Consider the following 7,069-nt stretch of genomic DNA (forward strand, 5'->3'; position numbering starts at 1 on the left):
ACAGCATTCTAGTGTTTGTTACAGTTCGGCATTGTGTGGTGTTTGCGGTTCCAAAGATGCAGACAGCTCGCAGGTACAATTATGTTTTAATTCCAATATGCAAGGCAAAAAGTACAAACTCAAGGAAACTCACAAGAGCTTGATGCTAACTTAGACTAGCAAAGCATGGAGAACCTAGCATAGCTTAAGGAGAGAAAGTAAACCATTGCATATCGCTAACACCAGTATAAACAGTTGCGTGTAGTGAACAAGAACCCCCCGACTACTGAGTGGCGAGACGGGTATAAAAAGGGTTGTGATTAGTGTCGGCAACAGGAGGGGAACACTGATCACTAAATAAGAGGCCGGTGCGTAACGATCAGCGCTCCTTGCAAGAGGAAAATAAACAAGGCAGGACTAGGAGTGCAGGCAACATAAATGTACTCTAAACTCAAAGAAAAATAACAACAAACTAGGGTTGCACGGTATACCGGTATTGGTATAGTACCACGATACTAATGAATCATATTCGGTACTATACCGCCTCTAAAAAGTATTGGTCCGCCACCCCTCACACCCCGTCCCCGTCACGTCGTGTCCTTGTTGGTTTTACGAGCAGAGGAGCATGTTCGTCAGCGCACAATCACGGAGTACTAACAAGCAGACATAGTGTGTAGACAGAAAAGGGAGAACGGACGCATTTTGGCTTAAAAACTAACGATAAAGGTGAAGTTATAACACTGAAATGCCCTCGGGAAGAGGTGTTTTAAGACATGGTTAGATAACTAGCGGCTAAAGTCCGGCCACTGTTGGCAGTGTTTTAGCTACTTCTAAATCACTAATACTGGTCTCCAAGGTGACAAATAAAGTAAGTTTCTTACAAGGATCATCCCTGCAGGACGAGGAATAGCTAAACATGCTTCACTACACACCGTAGCTCACCGGCGCACAGAGTAAACAAATGCCATGGGTGGATCTACACCTGACATCCCCTGTAATGATACCAAGTACAGGAGCGTAACTAGTCGATACTACCATGACTACATCGATATTTTTTAGCATCACAAAATCTTTTTTCGTTTTTAAAAAAATTTATATTATGTTTATAAATTCAGGAAATATGTCCCTGAACACATGTGACCTTTGAATATGACCAATGTATGATCCTGTAACTACTTGGAATCGGATGGATACCTAAATTTGTGGTATCATCCAAAACTAATGTAAAGTATTCAAACAACAGAAGAATAAATGATTATTACATTTTAACATAGGTGTAGATAGAACATGTTAAAAGAGAAAGTAAGCAGATATTAACAGTAATCGAACAAGTAGATTAATAATTTCATTTTCTACCACTTGTCCTTAATAATTTTGACAAAATAATAGAATGATAAATGACACAATATGTTACTGCATACGTCAGCAGACTAAATTAGGAGCCTTTGTTTGCTTACTTACTAATAAAAGACAAGTTGTCTTGTATGTTCACTATTTTATTAAGGAAAAACTTGCAATAATAAAATATGTTTAATGTACTGTAAGATGTTTTGTTAAAATAAAGCCAATAATGCCATTTTTGTGGTCCCCTTTATTTAGAAAAGTACCGAAAAGTATCGAAATACATTTTGGTACTGGTACTGCTGTTAAATATGAGTCTCTCACAAAAATGAACTTGTGGCCCACCAGTTGAATCGCCCAAATGATGAAAAACAGAGAACCTAAAATGGAACTTTGAGGAACACCACTAGTGACCACTGATTGCATCTGAAGTAAACACGCTACAGTAACATGTTAGTTACATAAATCATATTAGGAAAAAAATGATAATGCCAAAAAAGAGAGGACTTAAAGGAGTGAATTAAGGAACGCCTCAGATATGTAAATCACAGGTTATGACTCCAGAGTTCTATGTTTGCTCGCAAGGTTAAAATAATAATGCAAGGATCTACCAATGTGTTTATAGTGCTCCAAGTTCCTTTATACATCAGGAGCACTCTGTTGTTTTTAGGAATTTGCTGAAAAAATGTTTGTCGCCTAAGTTTTGAACTGGATTTGGCCATTACGCAGAGATTAATACAAGCTTTTTTTATAGGCCCATGTCTCTCACAGGCGGTTTGTCGGTTATTTAGAGCAGTGGTCCCCAACCTTTTGTGCACCACGGACCGGTTTAATGTAGGCATTATTTTCAGGGACCGGCTTTCCACTTGTGCCAGATAAATACAGCAAATATAAGTGCAAAAAAACGCTGAATTTTTTCTTTGCAATGAGATCCCCTGTAGGTTACAATCAACCTGCTGGGGACTGCAGATGGAAATCATCCTTTGGCTACAATCTGTCACATCTCTATTTTAAATGTTCATTGATGTGCATTGTATCATGTCACACAGTTATAACAAATGGCAACTTCCTATGAGGAGTTTTATTGTGTATCTATAAACAAGCTTATTGGTGTGTCTGGTGGGACAGGCGAAAGTAAAGTCAGACAAAATGCACTGGTTTACAAATTATTTAATGTTTCTGGTCCGGTAGCAAATGGGTCACGAACCGGTACCGGTTCCCGGACCGGTGGTTGGGGACCACTGATTTAGAGCATGTTGAGTTGCAGCAGTTTCCATATATTTAACGGTTGGCATGTTTGCCTGGGGTGGAAACATCCCCTTACTTCCTTCATGCTAGTCATTTAAGATGAGCAAACTGTTATCATCCACATTATTTACACACGACGTGCAAGTCAGTCCTGTTTCAAGTCACATCCAAGTCAAGCTTTGGTCTGTTTGCAGTACGCAACACCACCACCAGGTGTCACTATATCCCATACACATCCACTGCTCATATCATTGGCATCATAGAAAACGAAACAAAATCCACACCAGCTTTGTCATTTTGAAGAAATTATCTTAACCTTAAACTGTGGTTTCTGGCATTTGTTCCAGTTAATGGCTCACTGGCCTTTAAACGTGTTTGCATCTTGCCTTGCTTTGTCATCAACACAACCTTTTCACCAAGATGAATCACTCTTGCTGCTTTCTCCGAATTGATTGATGTCCTTAGAATGCAGAGGAGAAATATTGATTATACGATGATTACCACGCGTGTCTCCTATAGTGATAATGACGCATTAGGATGCAGTCAATGCCCACAACATTGGCTACACCTGCACAATTTACTGGCACTGCAGTTGTTAAGGTGCAGTGCATCTGGAAAGTATTAATAATGCGTCCCTTTTTGCACATTTTGTTATGTTACAGCCTTATTCCAAAATGGAAAATATTCATTGTTGTCCTCAAAATTCTACACACAATACTCCTTAATGACATTGTGAAAAGTCACATGTACCGAAGTATTTACAGCCTTTGCTCAAAACTTTGCAGATGCACCCTTGGCAGCAATTACAGCCTCAAGTTGTTCTGAATACGATGCCACAAGCTTGGCACACCTATCTTTGGCAGTTTTGCCCATTCCTCTTTGCGTCACCTCTCAAGCTCCATCAGGTCGGATGGGACGTGTTGGTTTACATCCTGGATGTCTCTGCACATTGCTGCATTCATCTTTCCCTCTATCCTGATCCAGAAAGCACGCAATTGGAAGTGTTCGATTCAAGAACTCCTTCATTCCGCACTCTATCCAGCTGTATAATCACTCACGGTATAGCAATAGATGATATCTGTCCATTACCTGACCGCTTCTATGTTAGCTACCTCTATTTGTTTATAATGTATATTTTCTGCTGGATTTACTCTTTATTTCATGCTGCCCTTTTTTTTTTGCTGCAGCTGTTACATATACTGTAATATTGTACATGGTAATTGGGATTAGTTATATATTGTATATATTATATCCAAATATAATATAATATAATAACATAATATATCAGTATAGATTATATACTGTATATATAATATGTAAATATTACATATATGTTATATTTTATATTGCTACTATGGTACATTTTTAGTCTACTTTACACATGCAATATCCTTTCCATCCTTACACTTTCCATCCTTTGTAACTGAGCTACTGTGTGGAACAATTTCCCTTGTGGATCAATAAAGTTTGTCTAAGTCTAAGTCTATCCTGATGAGTCTCACAGTTTCTGCCGCTGAAAACCATCCCCACAGCACGATGCCGTCGCCACCAGGCTTCACTGTAGGGGTGGTATTGGCCTGGCCTGGTTTTCACGCCGAAAAACTCAATCTTTGTCTCATCAGACCAGATAATTTTGTTTCTTATTGTCTGAGAGTCTTTCAGGTGCATTTTGGCAAACTTGTTACTAAGAAATGCCTTCCGTCTGGCCACTTTACCACACAGGCCTGATTGTTGGATTGCAACAGGGATGGTTGTCCATCTGAAAGGTTCTCCTCTCTCCACAGAGGAATATTGTAGCTCTTACAGAGTGACCGTTGGGTTCTTGGTCACCTCCTGACTGAATGCAGCAATGCACAGAGACATTCTGGATGAAAACCAACACTTCCCATCCAACCTGATGTAGCATGAGAGGTGCTGCAAAGAGGAATGGATGAAACTGCCCAAAGAGAATTGCTGCCAAAGATGCATAAACAAAGTATTGAGCAAAGGCTGTGAATACTTATGTATATGGGATTTATTTCTAATTTTCAATAAATTTGCAAAAAAACAACAACAAAAAAATTCACATTGTCATTATGGGGTATTGTCTGTAGAATTTTGAGGACAAAAATTCCATTTTGGAAAAACGCTGTTACATAACATAATGTGGGAAAAGTGAAGTGCTGTGAATACTTTCCGGATGCACTGTAACTCCAATATTTTTTTTTCATTTATTTATTTATTTCAGGCAATGACATGAAAAAGTACAAAGTTGACAACACATAATAATATAAATTAATATAGTGCAAAAGGTAATGTACAGTATGTAATGCATGATTGTCCAGTTTTGCCTGAAAGGGAGTGGGATGAAGATAATTTATTTAATCCCACCCCCAGTTCTCCATTCAGTGATTATTCACATGAGTTTCACTGTTACTTTGTTCAAGGGTTATAATACAGATGTTGTATCATAGTGGCATTACCACAGGTAACAATAATTATTACACTGTAACAATAATTTGTATAAACAATGTAGGAATAATGAATATACCAACAATGGTAATAGACAAAATGCCAACAATGGTAATAGACAACATAGCAATAATGATAATAGACAACATTGCAATAATGGTAAGGAAACATTGAGCACATGTTAACACTTTGAGACGGAGTACAACCGCAGGTCAAATTAAAGACCCTCATCTCTATATTTGAACCAGACCCCATGTTTGTATAATAGTTTAAATCGATTAATAGTTTGGCATTGCATGTGTTGTAAGTCCAGTTTGTTCCATAGTTTTACTCTGCGTACAGACACACAAAAACGTTTACGAGTGGTTTGAGCTCTTGGCAATAAGAAATATCCAAAGCCTCTCAAGTTATGAGCCTGCACTCGTCTTATAAAAAAACGTTGTAGATTAGGCGGCAATAATTTGTTAAATGCTTTATATAAGATTATTAATGTATTATATTTAACAAGGTCATCAAATTTGAGCAATTTTGATTGCATAAACAGATTATGAGTATGTTCAAAATAACCAACGTTGTGAATGATCCGCACTGCTCTTTTCTGTAATGTGATCAGAGGATGAATTGTGTTGTGGTAAGTATTCCCCCATACTTCAACACAGTATGTAAGGTATGGGAGTTGTAGATTCCTATTGAAGCCTTTAGCTTGACGCTCCTCTACTTTCTCCTGCCCGCTTGCTGCGGCGACAACAAACAAATATCCAGACGCTCCTCTTCGTTTGGTATCGTTTACTATTGTCACTTAATTATTCAAAAACGTAAAACAATAACGATGTGGGAACAAATGAATGGCAAAATAAACAGAGTTTGTTACAGCAAGAAAAAGTTAGAAAAAGTAAGAGTGAGAAAAAGTAAGAGTGAGGTCAAAAAACTGTGTGGCTCAATTCCCCCGCACCTGACTGTCATTACCCATAATGCACTGTGTCCAAAAAAAAACAACCTACCACACAGATCCTTCCGCCATATATGCAATTTAAACAGTTACATCATCAAATTATTTAGACAAATGTAATAATTATTCTAAGCATGCAAATCAAGTAAATAGTCCCATTTTGGCTGAATAAACATAAAGCACCTACCATAAAATATGTAAATGAACTCAAACAGCATTTAGGCTCCTACATTACCGGCCCCTAATTGTTATCAATGTCCTTGAAACAATTACTTAAACATGTTAATTCAAATTCAAGGTGCCTAAATAGCCTTAACACTTCTCAAAGAAGCTTGTAGTCCTTTGCCCCATTCAACTTGAGGTCTTTGCTTCATCGCCATACTTTAATGATCTTCTGCTTCTTGAAGAAGACATAGCTTTGTAATAGGGCGACAAAGCTCGTTAGTCTTAGTTTTCACTTGAACTTGACGAACAAGTCCGTCTCCACCAGGAAAAGTTTCTGAAATTCTTCCAAGTGGCCAGGAATTTCTGGGTGAAGTGTCGTCCACGATCAGCACCACGTCTCCAACACAAAAGTTTCTTCTTGGTGAAGACCATCGCTGACGTTCTTGAAGCTGCGCTAGATATTCCTTACACCAGCGTTTCCAGAAGATATCCGCAAGGTATTGTACTTGTCTCCATCTGCGACTGGCATATTGGTCGCACGGATGAAACACTCCTGGAGGTAGCTCAGGTTTGACCTTCAGCAATAACAGATGGTTGGGTGTGAGAGCCTCCAAGTCGTTGAGGTCTGAAGATGTCTTTGTGATGGGTCTGCCGTTTATGACTGCTTCGGCTTCACAAAACAAGGTATAAAGACCCTCTTCATCCAAAACTTGTTCCTTTACAGTGACGCTCAGTATTTTTCTCACTGAACGGATTAGCCGCTCCCAGCTTCCTCCATGGTGAGATCCTGCTGGTGGATTGAAATGCCACTGGACACCTCTTTATAACAAGTGTTCGTAAATCTTTTTGGTGTTCCATTCTTTGATTGATTTCCTCATTTCGCTGTCAGCTGATCGAAAGTTGGTTCCATTATCGGAATACATCTCTTTGACTTGT

This window comes from Entelurus aequoreus, linkage group LG03 (genome assembly GCF_033978785.1).
Source record: "Entelurus aequoreus isolate RoL-2023_Sb linkage group LG03, RoL_Eaeq_v1.1, whole genome shotgun sequence".
NCBI lineage: Eukaryota > Metazoa > Chordata > Actinopteri > Syngnathiformes > Syngnathidae > Entelurus > Entelurus aequoreus.